Source organism: Oryza sativa, chromosome 3 (assembly GCF_034140825.1).
Source record: "Oryza sativa Japonica Group chromosome 3, ASM3414082v1".
In the NCBI taxonomy this organism is placed as follows: Eukaryota; Viridiplantae; Streptophyta; class Magnoliopsida; order Poales; family Poaceae; genus Oryza; species Oryza sativa.
Window position 1 is genome coordinate 30683046 of NC_089037.1, and position 19756 is coordinate 30702801.

Genomic DNA, 19756 nt, shown 5'->3' on the forward strand with positions numbered 1-19756 from the left:
ATGTAAAACTATATATGTACATGAAAGTATATTTAACAATGAATCAAATGATATGAAAAGAATAAATAATTACTTAAATTTTTTGAATAAGACGAATGATCATACACGTACTTAAAAAGTCAACGGTGTCAAATATTTTAAAACGGAGGGAGTACTAATTAGTTAGGGTTAATTTAGTATTGCGTTCTCAAGGTAGGCGATGGCGTAAACTAGTCCATATTGCGTGCGTGGAGAGGCTCGAAGGTACATTGAGAGATGTTTTGCGTGATGGTGTTACCTAGGAAGATGTCTCCCTACCCCATCGGTCTATGGCTAATTTTGCTTAGCCACGGTAACCGTGCTACACTACCACTAACACAAAATATTTTTATAAATCTGCCTTTGAGGATCCTAGGGCTCCCTCCAGGTTATATATGTGAAAGGGAAAGGCAAGTTCCAAACCTGCACAATATACTCCTACTCCATTCGTCTCTCTCATCATCTCATGCGTTGCGTACGTGCATGGCCGTCAGATTGGAAGCCAACGGCAGAGATCTCCCTAGCACCGACCATTCCCCTTTTGTACAAGCTGTAATAAGCTGACCATCAAATCGCTCTTATAACTGGCAATGCTACGGCATCAGTAACTCCGTAGTACTAATAATCACCCAAGGAATGTGAATTGAATTGCCATCAGCTGGCCTGGATGGATGATTAACCGGAGTAGTACAGGCAAAGTTTTCTCCATCAACAGTAGGAGCAGTGCAGTACACGGTGGGGTCAATTTTATAATTGGCCACGCACTCATGGAAGGGTGTAGTCAATTTCACTTTGGCACGGTCACACAAATCCCAACCACCGTGGGGACCATGCAGCAGGGGAAGGAGGAAGAGAAGAGGAGGAGGAGGAGGGTGTGTGTTTGCACGCGGCCCCATGTAAAAACAAACCAAGATTCCCATCCCCTCCCTCTCCCATGTGAGCCAAGCCAAGGCATGCATCATCCCTCGGTTAACGAGAAAACGGCCTCCCAAAGTAGGGTTAGAAAGGGGTTAGTTGGAGTACCACACGGAGGCACAGATGAGTATAATCATCTCCTAATTCTAGGGTTTGCGTGGAGCTAGCTGATCCAAAAGGCTGGCCAACTGTTGTGCTGTGTTTTGGTGGAGCCGTTTAATTTGTGTTGTGGCACTCTGGTTTCTGACTCGCAATATTTGTTCACAAAGGCAAATGTACAATGAGCGAGGAGAGAGGTACTGTGTAATTCTGTGAAACGTATAGATTAGATTCGAGTCGAATTTTGCATTGATCCATACAGGAAATATGAATGGAGAAAAAGAAACATGTCATAAATGTGGCTTGAATGAAATTAAGAAAGTTGATGCAAAAATTAGTTCACACACTATAAATGCATATTAAAGAAACTCAAACCTTTTTTTTTACTAGAGTGAGCCAAGATCACATTTGGTTACTTTGAAGGACAAATTAGTACTCCTACATCATAATAAATCAAAAAATTACTCCCTCCATTCCAAATTGACCTACATATTTCATAGGTACACCAAGACCAAGAAAAACTAATACTATATTTCCTAGAAAAAACTCAATGCATGCACCATCCCCACTATTTCCTAGCCAATAGCAAATAAAGATATTGCATGTGGGTTATAAGAGTAAGTTTAATAGTATAGCCAACCGCCGGCTCCAAATTATCTATAGTCAACTTAAGAGCCAATTCATACAATAGTTACCTATAAACATATACTACATAATTAATAGCCGGTCCCACCTACCATACACATGTACCTTGGAGTCTGTGCTACAGTTAGCTACAAATCTGTAGCCCGCTGCCCTTCTCTCTCATCTTTTATCTCCTCGAAATGTGTTTATAGCTGGCTTATAGCCTGCTATTGTACCTGCTCTAAATACATGTGTGCATGGATGCATGCATCAATGTTCATTTACTCCAATGCACAAATAACGAATAGACCTAATAAATGAGCACAAATATGTAGATCATTTAGGAATAACCTTAAAAAAACTATATGTAGATCAATTTGGAATGGAGGAAGTATCTACTAGTAGCATACAGGAGTACATAGAATTAAGACTGCATATAATGAATGTACTGCTGATATTAATTTTCTGTTTTTTAATTACATTGTATTTGCAGTTCTACTGCGTCCTGGCAGTTTCACTGTCCACCATAATGTTGTGCATACAGTACTGTACACCACATTTTGAGCATCCTGGGTTTCCTCAGTATCTATCCCCGGTGGGAAAAAAAATTGATTCTGGTCGTCCTGTAAGAAATTCTTTACACTGCTGCTTCATGCAAAGATAGCTCAAAGCTAGTAGATATCTTGGAATTCTTCCCTCGCCTAGAGTAAATTAAGGCCGATATATCATGTACTCTGATGTTATTATCCCTGTAGATTAAGATCGGATTAGTTGTGGTTGGCATCTTGATGTCTTCCTCGGATGGAGTAAACAATAAGCCCGGCAGCATCCGTTGGGTTCCACCCAATCTCGCTCGCAGGACTTCTCTTTTGTTATCTTCTTCTCAAGTCTTGTCATATGCATCCTAGCTCATTTGTCATTCCTGTAAATATATTCTAGTACTATTCGTGTTAAGATGATCGGTGGTATTAATTTGGTGTAAAGTATGTTTCGCGTGAAACCTCTCAAAAACTAAACTAACCCTAAAGTATCAAAAGAATCAACCTGCTGGTAAATTAACCGTCTACACTTACTCGAGATCTGCAGAATTGTACTATATGGAGATGTCCTGTGCCCAATAGAGGCCAAGGTGGCCCTTCATGATAGTGTATAATTTGTAAGGTTGGTGCTTGATCACGATTGGAGAGCTGTAAAATGTTTGAGTGTAATGTCATTTTGTGTTGATTTAGTCAAACCATACTGTGACTAAAGCATGTCAAGCTAGCTGCGATGCACGTACTTAAGTTGAGCCTTGGCACACAACACAAACTTGGGATTTCTCTTCGGATGCAATTAGTCGTCGGATGTTTAGTTTTGTACAGAAAACGCTCCCGTTTTAATTAAAAATATACAGTTAACTAGTCGCCAACCTGTGTATTTGCACGAGCTATATATTGCTGTTGATATTAATTTTAAGTATAAATAAAAATTAATCACGTGCTAAAATTGATCATTGTTTTAAAATTGTAGTGCCTTAAATTAAAAGAGAGTCCACTACAATTACAATTCACAAATTATTATTTTTAATTTAAATTTGAGTTAAATTAATACTTCTTCAGTCCCATATAAATGCAACCTAATACATATATGATATATCATAGGACTATAAATCTGAGTAGTCAGCTATCCAAATTTATAGTATTATAATATGTTATATATGTACTACGTTACACTTATATTGAGACATACTAGAGTATTTATGATGCCACATCTAATCTTTACCTTACCACAAAATGTACAGTGTATTATGCTATTTCTAGCACTACCATTCGAATTCGTTGATTACCAATAGGGTTGCAGTAGTACTAGAATGTTTTGCTTAAGGCTGAGTTCTTTTGTTAAAGTTTCTAACTCAACTCCCTTATTTTTTACGAGAATATTTTTCAAACTAATAAATGGTGTGTGTTTTTTTTTCAAAAAAATTCTATACGATAGTTGCTTTAAAAAATTATATTAATCTATTTAAAAAACTAATATTAATCATGCGCTAATGAATCACTTCATTCTATGTATAAAGGACGAGTTCCTAACCGCAAACAAAGAACTCAGGGTGTGTTTAGTTTTGGGTACAGTGTAAAGTTTTTGAAGTATACAAATACACATTTGAAGTATTAAAAGTAGACTAATAACAAAATAAATTACAGATTCTGCCTGTAAACTGCAAGACGAATTTATTAAGCCTAAATAATCCATCATTAGCAAATATTTACTGTAGCATCACATTGTCAAATCATGGTGTAATTAGGTTTAAAAGATTCGGCTCGCAATTTACGTGCAAACTGTGTAATTGGTTTTTTTCCCCATATTTAATGCTTTTATGCATGTGTTAAATATTTGATGCGATGTTTTTGCTAAAATTTTTTGGTATCTAAACCATGCCTCAATATGAAAGACCTGGGAGACACATCGGTTTAACAGCACAGAAAACACCAAGCTGCCATTTAATTAAGCCTGATGCTGCTACTCCCAAGCTCCAACAGATGCCAGAGCCTGCCCGCTGCAGCTGCCGCTAGCTTCTCTTGGAAATCTTCCCTGGCGTTTCTCGCCGGGCAGCTAGCTGCTCCATATAGCTCCTGCATGCCCAGAGCTAAGCTGATCAGTCTTTCGTCACGACTGAAAGCGTCGCCAGTCGTTGTCCGCGCCTTCGTAGTACTGCGTACGCACACATCAGGTTCAGGGGTTCAGGAGCATGCATCGATAGCATGCATGCACGATGCATCCAATTCCATGGCTGCCATGGCTGGCCATATCATCTGCCGCTTTGGGTCTTAATTGCAGCCGCGCGCGCGTTGGCCTCTGTCTCGCCGACTAGCGTACGTAACCGTGCGTGCAAACAAACACAAGAAACCAACGACATACTAGCAGTACGTACGAGTACCAGTTTTCGCCGTGCGTAACGTGCGATCGAGACGACGACGCGATATCGGCGTACGTCCTCACACCGGCTATCGCGCGTATACCGCTACTAGTGCTACGGCGGCTGGGGCCATCGTCGTGCCAGGGTCGCAGCTGGGGAGAGCACGGGGCGGACAAAAGGCACGAACATGTGCATGGGGCCGCGCGTGTGCGTCGGAATGATGGAAGGCGAGCGGATCGGGGGGATTTTTTGGCGCGGGTAGGCGTAAGCCTGGCCGGCCAGGGGGGTCGCGGGTGCGTCCAAACCACACGCCCAGCCCCCAAGGCGTAACGTACGTACGTCCGCGACGGTGGCGCCGGCCGGCCGGCGCGGTGCATGGGGAGTGGTCTCGTCACCGGATCAGGGTGGATTGCGTCTAAGCCACGACGGCGCCGCGGAAACCCAGGTAGGAGTAGGTGGCTACGAGTAGCCTCCTGGTACAAGGCTCGACATCGCACGGTCTTTCACAAGGCTAGCTCATCCCGTGTCCTCTTGCACGTATGCAGCGCAGGGTTAAGTTCACCTTATCAATTGAGCGTCAGATCCTGATCCTCGGTGGTACGATGGTTTTCTTCAAATTTCAATAGATTTTGGTCAAAATTATTACTCCCTCCGTACTTTAATGTATAATATTGTTGACTTTTTAATAAACGTTTGACCTTTTGTCTTATTCAATAAAATTATGTAATTATCATTTATTTTATTGTGACTTAATTTATAATCAAATGTTCTTTAAGCATGACATAAGTATTTTTGTATTTACATAAAAAATTTGAATAAGACGAATGGTTAAACGTTGGTTAAAAAGTCAACGGTGTCATACATTAAAATACGGAGGGAGTACTTCCTAATATGAGTTCTCGAAGACCTTCAAAAACTTCGTCACCGGCATATGTACTTTCGTCGAACTAAAATTGACATTTTTCGCTGGCTAAGTTCTTTAGTTGAGGTTTCTCAATTCACATCTTTCGTTTTCTTCACACAAGTTTCCAAAATGCTAAACAATACTTTTTTTAAAAGTTATACCCTAAAGTTACTTTCAACAGTCATATTAATCTATTTCTGATAGAAAAAGATAGTACTTAATTAATTACGCTAATAAATTATTTCGTTTTACGTGTGCGAGGGATAAAAAAGGCAATCACAGCCAAAAATGGGAAACTAGGCACTTTGGCGGCGTGTAAAATTGTCGCCTATTACTACGTGTGTGAAACTGTGAAATGGAGGAGGAGATGCAAAGAGGACCCATGTTGTTGTAGGGGTACTACTAATTAATTTTCTGAAAACGACTGGAGTCGCTGGTCCGGGTTGGCGAGAGCATGGGGACATCCATCGGCCTTACGCCAAGCATATTTTATTCCAGTCGTAAGCGCAGATTTGACCACGTCCCAGATCGATGTGAGGTGAAGGTATGGTGGTCGCTTCAACACCACGCTGCTGGCGGATGCGTTTGAATAGGAAACATCCACTCCGTCTGTACGTACTACTGTACTCCATCTACTTCGGCATCTGGGAATTCTCCTGTTGGAACGAACCGATCGACCGCCACGGAGAGAGAGTTGAATCATCACGTGGTGATCAGTACTCCCCGTTCATAAAAAATCAATATAGAATTAAAGAGGTTATATCATTTTTAATTCTAAGTTAATTTTTATGGAACCAGAAGAGTAGTGGTATACCTTATCAAATCCATCTCACAATTAAAAGTCAGTGGTAGAAGTAGCAGCAAGCTAGCAACTGTGTACCTACTGGATCGACTGACCGAGTATGCATATATACATTATCAAAAAGATGAATTAAATTTGAAATATATTGTTTTATTTTCTTAGAAATATTTGGGATTCAATTTTTTTAGCACAGATATAGATATCGCATAATAGATGCACGAAAATAACGTGGGCTGACGACGACAACAGTATCACATGGTAACGATGCGTCTCGCATAACCAAACTACGAGACCGCGCGGTCTTGCATGGCCAAACATCAACACCGTTTTGAAAAATGATTAATTATCATGATTAACGAGACCGCTTGTGACGTCACATCCACATCATTCTCGCGTAATGTTTGAGCGAAATTATATTCGTGCCAAATAATTTGAATCTCAAATATGTTTGAGAAAAAAATAAACTAACATTATATTTTCAAATTTAATTCGAGCGTGCCGGGCCGGAAGGAGTTGACAACTTGACCTCGCTTTCATACACGCGACAGTCGCATACTCCTACTCGCATACATACAAAATCAAAGGTTTTTCAAGGGTACGCATGTAGTCGTCTCTTGCTCCTAGTATTGACCTTTTCTACGACAATGTTCTGTTGAGGGAGAGGGAGAGGTCGAGATATATAGGGTCCCGTACGTAACGTAACGCAAAGGGGTCAGAAGTTGGCAACCCAAGCAGCCGTACCATAATGCGCACCGCCCACATTGATATGATGACCGAGAAGTGGACAAGTGAAGGAGGGCCGGGTGACACGTACATCACCGGTTTCCTACCCACGCCCATCGCATTGGAACTCGCCCGTCTTTATAACACCCATGCATCCTACTATGCATACGGCAAGGGCAACGCAAGGCTACCGATTCATCATGCCCAAATCAAGCTTTTACGAACGCAAAAAAAAAAAATCAATACACGGGAAATTCAATACAGTAGTACTCCACTACACACTACTAGTGCTAGTGTGCTACTACTACTATTTTCCGTGTATTGATATTCACCGGTAAAGTCGCAAGGGAAGAGAGAGGCAAGAGGGGCCCGGAGTGCCGGACCCGGAGAAAGCATGACCAGAAAGCGACGGAGGGGGCAAAACTGCCATCCTGTGCTACTGTAAAAATACTCGTAGTACTCCTCCTACTTCTACTAGTCAGATACTACCTTTTGAGTTTTTCTTATATTGTTTGACCACTCGTCTTATTTAAAAAATTTGTGCAAATATAAAAAAGAAAAATTATGCTTAAAATACTTTAAATAATAAAGCAAGTCAAAAAAATAAATAATAATTCTAAATTTTTTTAAATAAAACGAGTGATCAAATAGTACAAACAAAAAATCAAAATTCCTTATATTATGTGGGGAGGGAGTACTACTACTGGAGAAGTAGATCGCTGATGCCAATCCAGTACTAGTAACTGGTCCATCACACTCCATCCAACTCGCGGCTGGTTGCGACGATGCGGCGGCTGGTTGTGACGATGCGGTGGAGTGTGCGGGCAGTAGTAGAGATGGGGTGTCCGCGGATGGGACGGGACGCCGCGCGGCAGCGGCGAGAGGCGACGCGATGGCGGGCAGGTGGGCGCGCTTTATCCATGTCGGCCACGAGGAAGCCGACCCCGTCTCCGTCACATCTCATATCTCTTGTCAATGCATATGTAATCCATCCTTTCATAATGTTTTCTGGAGTGGGGAAATTTCATTAATGTTTTCTGGGACGGGGAAAATTCGCCATGCTTGGACCGTACTAGCTATACATGCAGCCTAAAATCATTAGACTATGCTAGCGCTATAGTAGTGCGTGTTATCCGGCGTAGATAAAACAAACTGCGTCCGCTCTTTACAGCAGTAGTATGAATCGTGAATTTGTGATTAGGCGTAAAAATTTTAAAGTATACATACGTATATTTAACGTATTAAACATAAACTAATAATAAAACAAATTACATATTTAGCCTGTAAACTGCGAGACGAATCTATTAAGCCTAATTAATTTGTCATTAGTAAATATTTACTGTAACACCACATTGTTAAATCATGGCGTAATTAGGCTTAAAAGATTCATCTCGCAATTTAGATGCAAACTGTACAATTGGTATTTTTTCACATTTAATGATTCATGTATGTGTCCAAGCATTTGATATGATGGAATTTTTGGAAGTTTGAAGGAAACTAAACATAGCCTTAGAGTCGTCTTTTAGGTGCAACTCATACTTTGACTTGTGATCAGATCGACTGGTTCCATTAATGGAATATTGTTCATATTCCTGCTAGTTTGATGGGAGGAGTTGTTACTTCAAGAAGAAAAAAGAAGATAGTAGTAGTTAGTTTTCGTGTTTGATGGGAGCTTACAATTGGATTTCATAAAGAAAACAGTGCATTGTGATAATCTATTTTGCTTTCCTACTTTCTTAGACTACTACAGTATAATACTCCGCACTACTTTTGTGATTTAAATCACACCCATAAATGTTAATGGACAATAAAACTAGACGTATGGTACTCGATACGAGAGAAATAAATGAAAGCTCGTAATGTTTAAGTTGATCAAAGATGTAACACATTACCAACGCCCTAAAACATTTTTTTTAAAAAAATAAACAAACAAACCAATAACCGACAACACCAAAAAAAACCTTAATCAGACAACACTACATTCAACATTCGCACATGAACCAATGGAACACCTAAAGATAAACATTCAAACAACATCGTGTATGACATTGTAAAAGATCTATTACAACACAAAAACACATGCATTATAACATCTAGCGATAGGAGGCCCCCGCCTCTTTGCCTCCCCCCCCCCCCCCGCCCCCGCCCCACACGTCCTCCTCGCTCCTTCCTCATCACCGTTGCATGCACGATTCTCGCCCGACGCGCACATCATCATACGCATTACTGCACTGCAGCTCATCACATTTTTAACAGTTGACCTGATCCATAGCTTCACTATAATAGACCAAAAAGGATGAGGGGGAGGGAAGATGTGGAGGAGAGAGAACAAACAAAAGGGATGGAATGGAAGGGTTCGTGTGTGCGTAAATGAACATGTTGCTCGTGAGTTCATGTGAGGGAATTATAACATCTGATTATTTATCGTATGTTGGACATCCAATTATAAGTGTTATCAATTTATCATTAATAAATACTACCTTCGTTATAGAATAATTACATTTCTAGGAGATTAGAAACACGTTAGCAGCAATACAAATAACGACAATAACCATGTTTAATGACCACACTGCATACACATTCTATATGTAAACTTGATTAAAAAGGAAGGTTAGGAGATGAGGATGGAAAGATGGGGAGCTAGGAAACAATATATCTTTATCTAATAATCTGTTGGATTTCATACCCTTTTAGAAATGTAGGGGTTGCTCAGATTGATGCCATTTTTAACCATATTATTTTTCAGTAAAGTTGTTAAAAAGTGTTTATGTTTAGTTTGTTACCAAATTTGATAAATACATAAGAAATCCTGCCAAAATTTGGTAAGTTTTATTTTGGCTACTCCCTTTGTCCCATAATATAAGGGATTTTGAGTTTTTGCTTGCATTGTTTGATCGTCCGTCTTATTAAAAAAATTGTGCAAATATAAAAAACAACTTTAAGTTGTGCTTAAAGTACTTTGGATAATAAAATAAGTCACAAAAAATAAATAATAATTCTAAATTTTTTTGAATAAGACGAGTGGCCAAACAGTAAAAAAAACTCAAAATCCCTTATATTATGGGACGGAGGGAGTACAATCTGAACAGGCCCATAATCGTTTTGGATAAAATTTAAATTATAGAGATACAATTAATCTAGAAGATGTATATCAGTTCATGCATGAGTACTGTACAACAAATAGCGTGTACTACTTCGTATTTGTAACTGTCATAAATAACATAGCCGTCTCAAAATAAGTTTTTTACCCATCCAATACATACTAATAATAAAAAATCTAGAACCTCTACTTTATCAAATCTAAATGTAATTGTTTTTAAAATTATTTTATAGTTTCACAAACTCCAATACAATTATTACTTTAAAAGTAAATTTATTTTCAGAAATGAAAGAAGCAAAAATGAATTAATTACCCCACAGAGGAAGTAATAGAAAGTTAGAGTAGGAGTTCCTACGAAAGTTTGAGAAAAATAAATGTTGAAAATCAGCCCCCGAAGGGATTGACGTGGTATGTTCTGCCGCATCCATGTCTCGTACAGTATACTCTCGTTGTAGCGGACATCAAATCAAGGATACAAAGATTTGCCCTCGTGTTCGTCCTACGCTTTTTTTTTTCTTTCCAAGAATCTCCCGATCCATTTAAATTTTCGCGTCACGTCCATGCACTGATGCGTTGGCGGTGGAAGGGAGTTTAAAATAGGGAAGCATGCATCCTTATCCGGCCGAGAAGAAAAGGTTTTGATGATCGATCGATGATGGATCGATGCCACCTGTACGACTGTACGTGCTCACGTTCGTGTTCCCTATCTTTTCTACGCCTGGAAGCCGGAATGGCCCCGATTCCGCGATGCTACGCCGACACGACGCCAATCATCGCTGCGTGCGTCCGTGACCCTTCCCGGCGGCATTGTAGTCCGGATAGCACGATATGTGCCCGCGCCGCTCTCACTTTTCGATCGGCGTCGGTAAAATATACTACCCCCTCGTACCACAGTATAATAGATTTTAAATTTTTATTTAAACTGTTTGACCACTCGTCTTATTAAAAAAATTTTTAGAATTATTATTTATTTTTTAACTTACTTTATTATCTAGAGTACTTTAAGCACAACTTTTTGTTTTAAATATTTGCATAAATTTTTTGAATAAGACGAGTGGTCAAACAATTCAACCAATAACTTAAAATTCTTTATATTATGAGACGGAGGGAGTATAAAACAAGTCTCGATCCTCGGTAGACGGTTAGATGTGTTACGTGAGGTACTACCTCCGTCCAAAAAAATTACATTTCTAGCTCCAAGGCTTTGTCCCATAAAAATTGTATTTCTAGCCATGTGGGGCCTAGCAAAATTGATTCATCTAGATAAATTTCCTTAAGTTCTCTTAGCCTTCCATCCCACGATATATGGTTGTAATTTAAGTATGCTAATTATATGGGTTAATTCTCTCAAACTTCCTTTTAATCATTTGTATATATGGAATATGTGCATGCAGTGGTTCATTAAATAAGGTCATTGTGGTCATTTTTCAATACTACTGTTTTGTCCTAAATTAGCTAGAAATATAATTTTTATGGGAGGAGGGAGTATACATCAACGTACGGTGAGCCAGATTGATCCCGCACACCACACAATCTTTTGGTCAAGTTAAAAGAAATTACAAAGTAAATTTAAATTTTCAACAAAATTTGAATAATTTTGGTGGAGAGTCAACGGGTTTTAAATATTTTTTTCTCAAAAACCACATACCTCGGTTTTTAGCTCCGAAATAGTTTAGGTGTATTTGGTTGGTGGGATATACCGGATAAGACTAATCAGTCATTTTGTTGTAGGGATGTCTGGTTGATGAGCAAAAATAGGATATGGCTACCAGATAGAGAATATTCTATGTAGATGCTGGATATCTAGCTCTGGGCAAATTGGCGGGATCACGCGGTCTAGAAGTGGGACGAGTCGCGCGACTGGGTATGAGTGCATTTTCCCTGCCATCTGTTTTATCACGGCATTTTGGCCACCATCTCTTTCTTCCATTCTTGCGGCAGCACAAGGAGCAACTCTCGAGGGCGCCCCGCGGCACGGGGCGACACTTGATAACGCTCAGTGGAGCGCTGCGGTGTAAGGGGATATGTTACTATTTATGGTGAGTGACATGTAAACCCCACCACTCTCGAGCCCATATGTTAGCCACCAAGTCAGTGGAAAGTTATATCAGATAATCTCGCTCTGGGCATAGCACAGATAGTGTAAAGGGTGTCGCAGGGGCGGCGTCCGAGTGTCCAACAGTTTGGCGGTGAGGTAGTGATGTCCTGCTACATCAACATTGATTTAGATATATTCGTGTGTTCTTGCTTTTTTTCTGTATTCGTTCAAATCTGACGACCGACGAGGTAGTGACAGCCGACTGCACCCCTCTGGACTATACTCTCAAATTCTTAGCATGCATGTGTTGTTATTTTTGATGTATTAGTTCAGATATGATGTTCCTTACCCATTGTATGGCTTTTGATTTGGGTGTCTGCAAGGTGGCATTTGTGTTCTTATCATTTGTAAATAAATAGTGGATAAAATTAATTTACACCTGGAGAAATATTACTCACAAAACATGCAAGTCAAGGTGAGAGATAGTTTATCGACTGGGGTATCAATGCAGATCATCCATCCTAGCAAACAAAAAAATATATCATCCCATTCAACCTATCAAACATCAAAAAAAAAAAGAAAAGAAAAGAAAGAATTACTATATCCATAAAAATATAGATGGACATGTCCTCGGTGAACTCTGGTTGGACCTCTCCCTCTCTTGTGGTGGCGCACCACCACCTCCAGCTGCCCCGGCATATATGCTCCTCCCATGTCCTCCAATCAACGGCGGGACGTACGTTGATTACGTTCGTTCGATCGCCTGCGCGTTTCATCAAAAAGGCCCGGCCCTACATGTACACAGCGGGCTAGCTAGCCGCTTTCGCAACGAGTAGGTCGGTCCTCACTGTTTGCTGTTGATCGACGTGCAATGATCCGATGCGACGATGATACACCGATTCTCGATCGACAAGGGCAAAAGGAGCTATAGCTTATACAGCACTGTTCCGTGTGTGGTAAATGAGCTAGCTACCACAATCTGCTGGCGATGCACCGGCACAGTTAATGTGATATATATAATCTCGTGCGTCTCTTATGCCATTCCCAACCCAATAACTAGGATGACGTCCATAGTATTAAATAAGCTACCACCTAGGATAAAAAATAATGTGGCAAGTGAATAAATGAGAAAAGAGAAGAAAACCATATCTTGCATGAGACATGATTTCTACACAACATCCAAGACATCATGTGAGATAAGGAGCATTACATTTAGGTATAGAATAATAGTGTTTATTTTGGAAGAATAGTGTCTATTACTAGTTTCTTAATAATATGGAGTTTATGGAAACTATTTCTAATGTTTTGAGTTTGGAATGCCTTAATTTGTTTCGTTGGGTGGTGAGATCAAACGATGATTAATTCGTTCCGAGATGGGCGCGTACGGCGGCGAACATGCGTGTTGCCGGATCGGGGACATGCGTATGAATGTACCAGCAAACAACTATCCGCTTGCCACTTCTACACGGTAGATATATGTATGCAGGGCGTTTGCACACGCATTGGGTCATCATCGATCGATCGGCCGGCTAAATTGCTGTAGCCACAGCTATATAGCTACCTTTCTTCCGATGATTTTCGAGTCGAGTACAAAACAGCTAGCGACGACCGAGATGTGGTGGTGGTACGTACGAGCCACTAATTGCCAACCACTATTGGCGAACTAACCTGTCGTCCGTCCTCACTCGCTTCAATTTTTTCCTACCCTAATTATTGAACCATCGCGATAGCTACGATTGGCACGTACGGTGTTAGGTCTCTCTAGCTACGATCTGCCTCATTTTTGCCAACACGGCTCTGTGATAAATCTGTATGCTTGTTACAGCTGCACCAGAAAGTCCAAAGCGTACCTTCTACGTCTCGGTGGTACATAATCGTTTGGAAAGAAGTTCACCGAACTAAATCAAGCAAAATTTTTCAATATTTCACAGGAAATGGTTGAGATATGTATGTGCATCATTGGAAGGATTGCGATGCCCGAGGCCTCTGGTCATAGGCGCATATACACATCGTCTGCAACACTACATGTATTCACTAATATATAAGGGCTATTCAGATTGTAACCAGAATAAACCTTACCAAAATTTTAGTAAATTAATAATATAATATTACTAACATTTTTACAAGATTTCTTATATATTTACTAAAATTTGAAAAGAAACTAAATGTATGTACTACATCTTTGATAACTTTACTTTAAAAAATAGTATGGTTTAAAATGACATTACTGTAAACAGTCTCATAGACTTTGATCATCTATTTTGATGCGCATGTAGTATATTACGGGCCTGTTCACTTTGATGAAAAAAAAACCTTACCCAATTTTGGCAAATTGTCAAAATTTTAGCAGGATTTCTTATATAGTTACTAAAATTTGACAGTAAACTAAATGTAGCCTTTTTTTTTGACAACTTTACCAAAATTTGGTAAGATTGAAAATGACATCAAAGTGAACAGGCCCTACTACGATAATGTTGCTACAATATGCGTGTGCACGTATATGGTGTAAAACGGAGTAACAAGTGCGTGCACGCGCGTGCGACTACTGTTACGGGAGTACACACCGATTTCATGAGACAACGGGCTAGAACGACGACTCGAAGGGGCCGCGTTTCAATTCGTTCGAATTGAAAGTCCCAAGTCGCTTCCAGTAGGTACTACTAGTAGCTCACACAGTAGTCAATAATGCTACTCATGGACCTCACAATGCTTCGATCATTCATTTACTTCGCTGGGGATATTCAAACGCGATTTTGGTTCACATTTTACAAGTTACACTTCACATTTACCAGATGAGGGCTAAATCTAGCTAGCACTTGTGTAACGCTAGCTAGCAGCTTTATTTCGTTGGCTTGTGCGTGTGAGAGAGAGAGAGAGAGAGGAGAGAGAGAGTAAAAGAAATGCAGAGAGTAGATGGATTGGCTTTAATCGTTTGTGTGCGCAGAGGACGACAATGTTTGATTACTCCCTCTAAAACTATGTGTAGTAAAGGTTAGAAAAATATAAATCTAGAAGGTAAGAAAAAGGCAGAATAATAATCAAGGAGATTGAACAAACTTTACGATAAAAACGATCGATCAAGTCGATGAAGAAGTGAGACTTTTCGGGGAGGGAGAGAAATGATCGGCCGCTCTGCTGCTTCGATTTGATTGTTACTCGGCACGTTTTCCCCCTAGCTACCATGCATGATCGGAATCATCCGATCGAGAGATTGTGAGAAAGCGATGGAGAGATGTTTGTTCTACACTCGATGGAAGAAAAGCTTCAGGGACCGCAAGAAAAAGCAGGTTTTGGAGCGCATAATTGGCCGGACAGCCAGCCCAAAAGATCAATTAATTAGAGTTTGTCTGTGTATTTTTGCATCATCCATAGCCTTGAAAACAAAGGGGGTTGATCGATCGATGTAGGGGTCCATCCTTGAACACATTTGCTGCTTGATCTTGATAGCTGCGCGTGAGGATGCAACAGTGATATTGCTCTGCTACAGTAAGGGATATCTATCTTTTCCTGTTACTACTACTCCTACCTTTTTTCGAGCTTTTCTTTGATCGATGAAACGTGTTGCAGGAAGGAAACCTGGTCTCTCATGCATGCATGAGTAGCTAGTGGAGTAATTGACCATTGACACGCCCAAATGATGTTTGACTAGAGATTAAATTAACTAGTGAAAGAGGAGGGTGATGCATGGACCGTTTTTATATGGGTGGCCAAATGTCAACGTATATAGGACTTGCGAGCTGATGCTTTTGTTGATGTCAACATACAGAGAACTTTCTTAAATATGGCAGGTACGTATAAGTATAATTAACTCCAATTGATGAAATATTTTATAGCACTTATTTTGTTGATGTAAATGAGAGAGGAAAGAGACATAGGAGCTGGTCTCGGCCCTCTTATTTAATTATCTGCTTAATGAATTAATGGATTATTAATAGGCACACTTTTCAAACTCATAAACAATATTTTTTTAAAAAGATTATGGATATGATTTTTTGAAAAATTTTATTTTTTATTTATTTGTACTCTCAAATTTATTATCACACATCATTCATTTATTCAGCCATTGAAAAAGAACACCTCATGTGAAGAATAAAAAATAAATGTAATATTAATTAAATACCATCATATCTCTCTTGTATTTGTATATAATATAAATTCTAACAGTAGCCATCTCAACCATTTTACTTGCCTTAAAAAATGCATAGGGAATATCCAGTGTTAACCATCAAATACGTAAAAGCATGTGAAATTCCTGGTCATCTAAATTTTATCCTTTTCCTCTCCTAAGTAAAGTTGAGTTTGGACTTGAGATGTAGTCGTAGCGTGGTAGTGTAGTTTATGGTTATACCAATCACTTAGTAATTTTATCATGGATTTGGAAAACTTTTAGGTCTGGTTTTATTTGTTTTATTTGTTTGATATTTTTAATATATATTATCTCCTCTAATTGTACAATAAGGATCTTTCAGGCCAAGTAATTAGCCTTTTGTGAAGACCATAATGCAAACCTATTCCAGATTTGTACCACAAACAACTTGGGACCATTTTATTCCCTCCTACAAAGCCTACCTAATTAATCTATGCGTAACCTTAAAGTTAACTCTAAACAAGTACAATGCCACCCATATATACATGGATCGATCGATCTCATTGCTAATATAAGCTAATAAGCATTATGAGAGGCCCCCCCTAGCTTGCTAGAATCTTACCATTTCTTTGACCAAGATCACGACCGCCCAAAAAGAAAGAGCTCCGTGACAAAGCTCGATTAGGCAGAGGTTAATTAACTATAGCTATACTTATACATTTTTTTCGCTATTAAGAAACTAAGCCGCTCGTGATGGCTTGGGGGAAGGCACGTGAGGGAGCCGTGCTCTTGGACCACGCATATTGCTACTTGATGGTTTTGTAATGCCCTAAGTACATCGAGGAGGGCTAAACAAATGGGCAGTAGTAAATTAATTTGGATGGGAAAGGGGGACATTTCAAACAACTGGCATATGTTTGCACGAGTATTTATTTTGGAAGATAGTGCCATTGTGTACGTTTTTAATGCCAAGGGTGACGATTATGTCATGCTACTGGTTTTTTAATTCCATCTGATGTTTTACCTCACGGTAATAATATAGCATAGTACTTTTACTCCATATATATTATATACTCTTATCAATAATACATCATCTCTTTTAAAATATAAACATTTTTAAGTGCTTATTCACCTATTCTCCATCATAATCAATCGTAACTATCTTTTATTTAGTTTTTTATCTAGTTTTATTTAACCAATCATAATTGTTTGTCACCTCAAACTTATCGAAAAATGGTTATGGAGTATGTATTGTGTTAGGGGTAAAAATAACGGAGAGTAAAAAGACAAAAAAAAATCGAAATGCCTTGGGAAAAAAATAACAATATTATCCCATCATTGTAGAATGATAGAGGCAGTAACTCTCGTGCGATGAGAGTGAATATATCTGCAGTAGAAATGGGCGTTAGGTAGCCCGCCAAACACAGCGGGATTACCGTTAATTGAGCTGATCTAGCACGGTTTACCCCTACTGTTTGGGTGAACATTCTCTCTCGCGTGCAGCTTGCAGCGAGCGAACGGAGGTGATATGGTGATATACAAAAGCTCTTCTTTTTACGGCCTTGATTTACCGAGTCTTTACTGAGTCCGGGCAAAAGAAGGCAAAGATCGAGAGGTTGGAGAAATTGAGAACGCACGCAACGTACCGGAGGCGAAAAGCGGACAGCGTACGGGCGTGGAAACCGTTCGGTGTTCCGATCGGGTCCCTGCAGGTCCATCCCTGTCACACCTTGGCGCCCGGCAAGCTAGGTTCTGTAAATTAAGGGCAGTTTTTAACAACGGCCACTTCTACTTAAAATCTTCATCAAGAAAGATGGTTCAGATTCAAACTTAGATTGAAATCAACTATAGTCGTAAAGGTTAGAAAAATAAATAGTAACCATAAGCTAGAAAACCCAATCTTTATAAATAAATACTGAGGCTGCATTCTTTGCTGAGAGTTTACAACTCCCCACTCTCGCTTTCCACGCATATGTTTTTCAAACTGCTTTCTATATGAAAGTTGCTTAAAAAAATCATATTGATCCATTTTTGAAAAAAATTAGCTATTAATTAATCACACATTAATGCAAACATCGTTTTGCATGCCGGGGAGGAGGGGTTCCTAACCCTTTCTCCCGAACACAGCCTAATTGTTTCTTAAAATTTTAAGCTCATGACCTAAATATAGGAGTTTAGAAATATGGGCTCTGGCGGTAAAGCTGCAGTTGAAATATATGACGCAACTTTATATATATATATATATATATATATATATATATATATATATATATATATATATATATATATATATATATATATATATATATATATATATATATATATATTACAAGTTTTTATATGGTGAAAAATAGACAGCTATAAATAATTTTAAAAATTAAGTTTTAAAATTTAACTTTTTAGCTATACGGTTCAGACATCAACCAGCTGAGCTGCCTCGTGATTTCCTTTCCTTTTCTTTTTCTTTTTCTTGAAAACATACTAATTCCACTACACCGCACTATTTTGTCAAACCCTTCGTCATAGAGCATTTAGGTCTTTTTCGGAACGCAGAAATTTTAGAGGTTTTTTTTAACATAAAACAGTTTAACTCCTCCAAGATTCCCGTGCAAAATCTTCCAAACTGAATGGCCCTTCAAGTTATATATTTCCTCTAAACTGCACATTAACCTTGTTTGAGATCCAGGACTCGTCCGCTTTGCTCGTGTGGTCTAGCGTGCTAATCTTCAACCATGATTGATACTCCTGCGATCTTAGCCTACGGTATTTCAGGTGCATGTGCGCAACAAATATATATACACAGATATGGACCGATCGATCCATGCATACGTGCGTCTCGCGTGGCTGCGATTCCATGGCCTAATATCTTAATTAGCGCAGGAAGATAGTACTACTACTTACTTACCAGCTAATTGCCTAATTTCCACGCCCAGTGAGCGGCTGGAGCTAAGCACGCAGCTAGTAGCTAACAAACTCATATATCAATCAAAACTGAATCTAACACAAATATACACTAACATATACTCCATAGTGCAATGATAAGAGATGTGTGATTCTAACTCCAAGGTACCATACCGTTCCCAATACATTCACATTTTCTTCTTAATTTTTTTTAGAGACGTCTCTTTCTCCAAATTTCATTTTCTAAAACTGAATCTAACACCAATTATAAGCTCTAGATAAGTGATATGAAGCTATCGGCATATCACACAGTGTCACTATGCTACGTACCTGCCGTTCAATGTGTAGGGAGGAGAACGATCGAACCCACCAAATGTTGGTGTTAGTTGCTCTTGTTGCTATTGTCAACTACCGGTTACATCTATCAGTTCATCTCTTGCACAAACACAACGCTTGTCCTGGTTGATCTATAGGACAAAATGGTGGTTTCGGCTTAGCTATTCCAGTAGTACTTTCTTCTCGGAAAGATAATGTCTTTTGAATCTTCTGGGTAGGAATCATAATCCTTCTTATAAATGTTGTTGAATCTAGTAGCATTTGGAGCAACTTTACAATGCAAAGATACCGGCACCCTACATTAAAGGTAAAA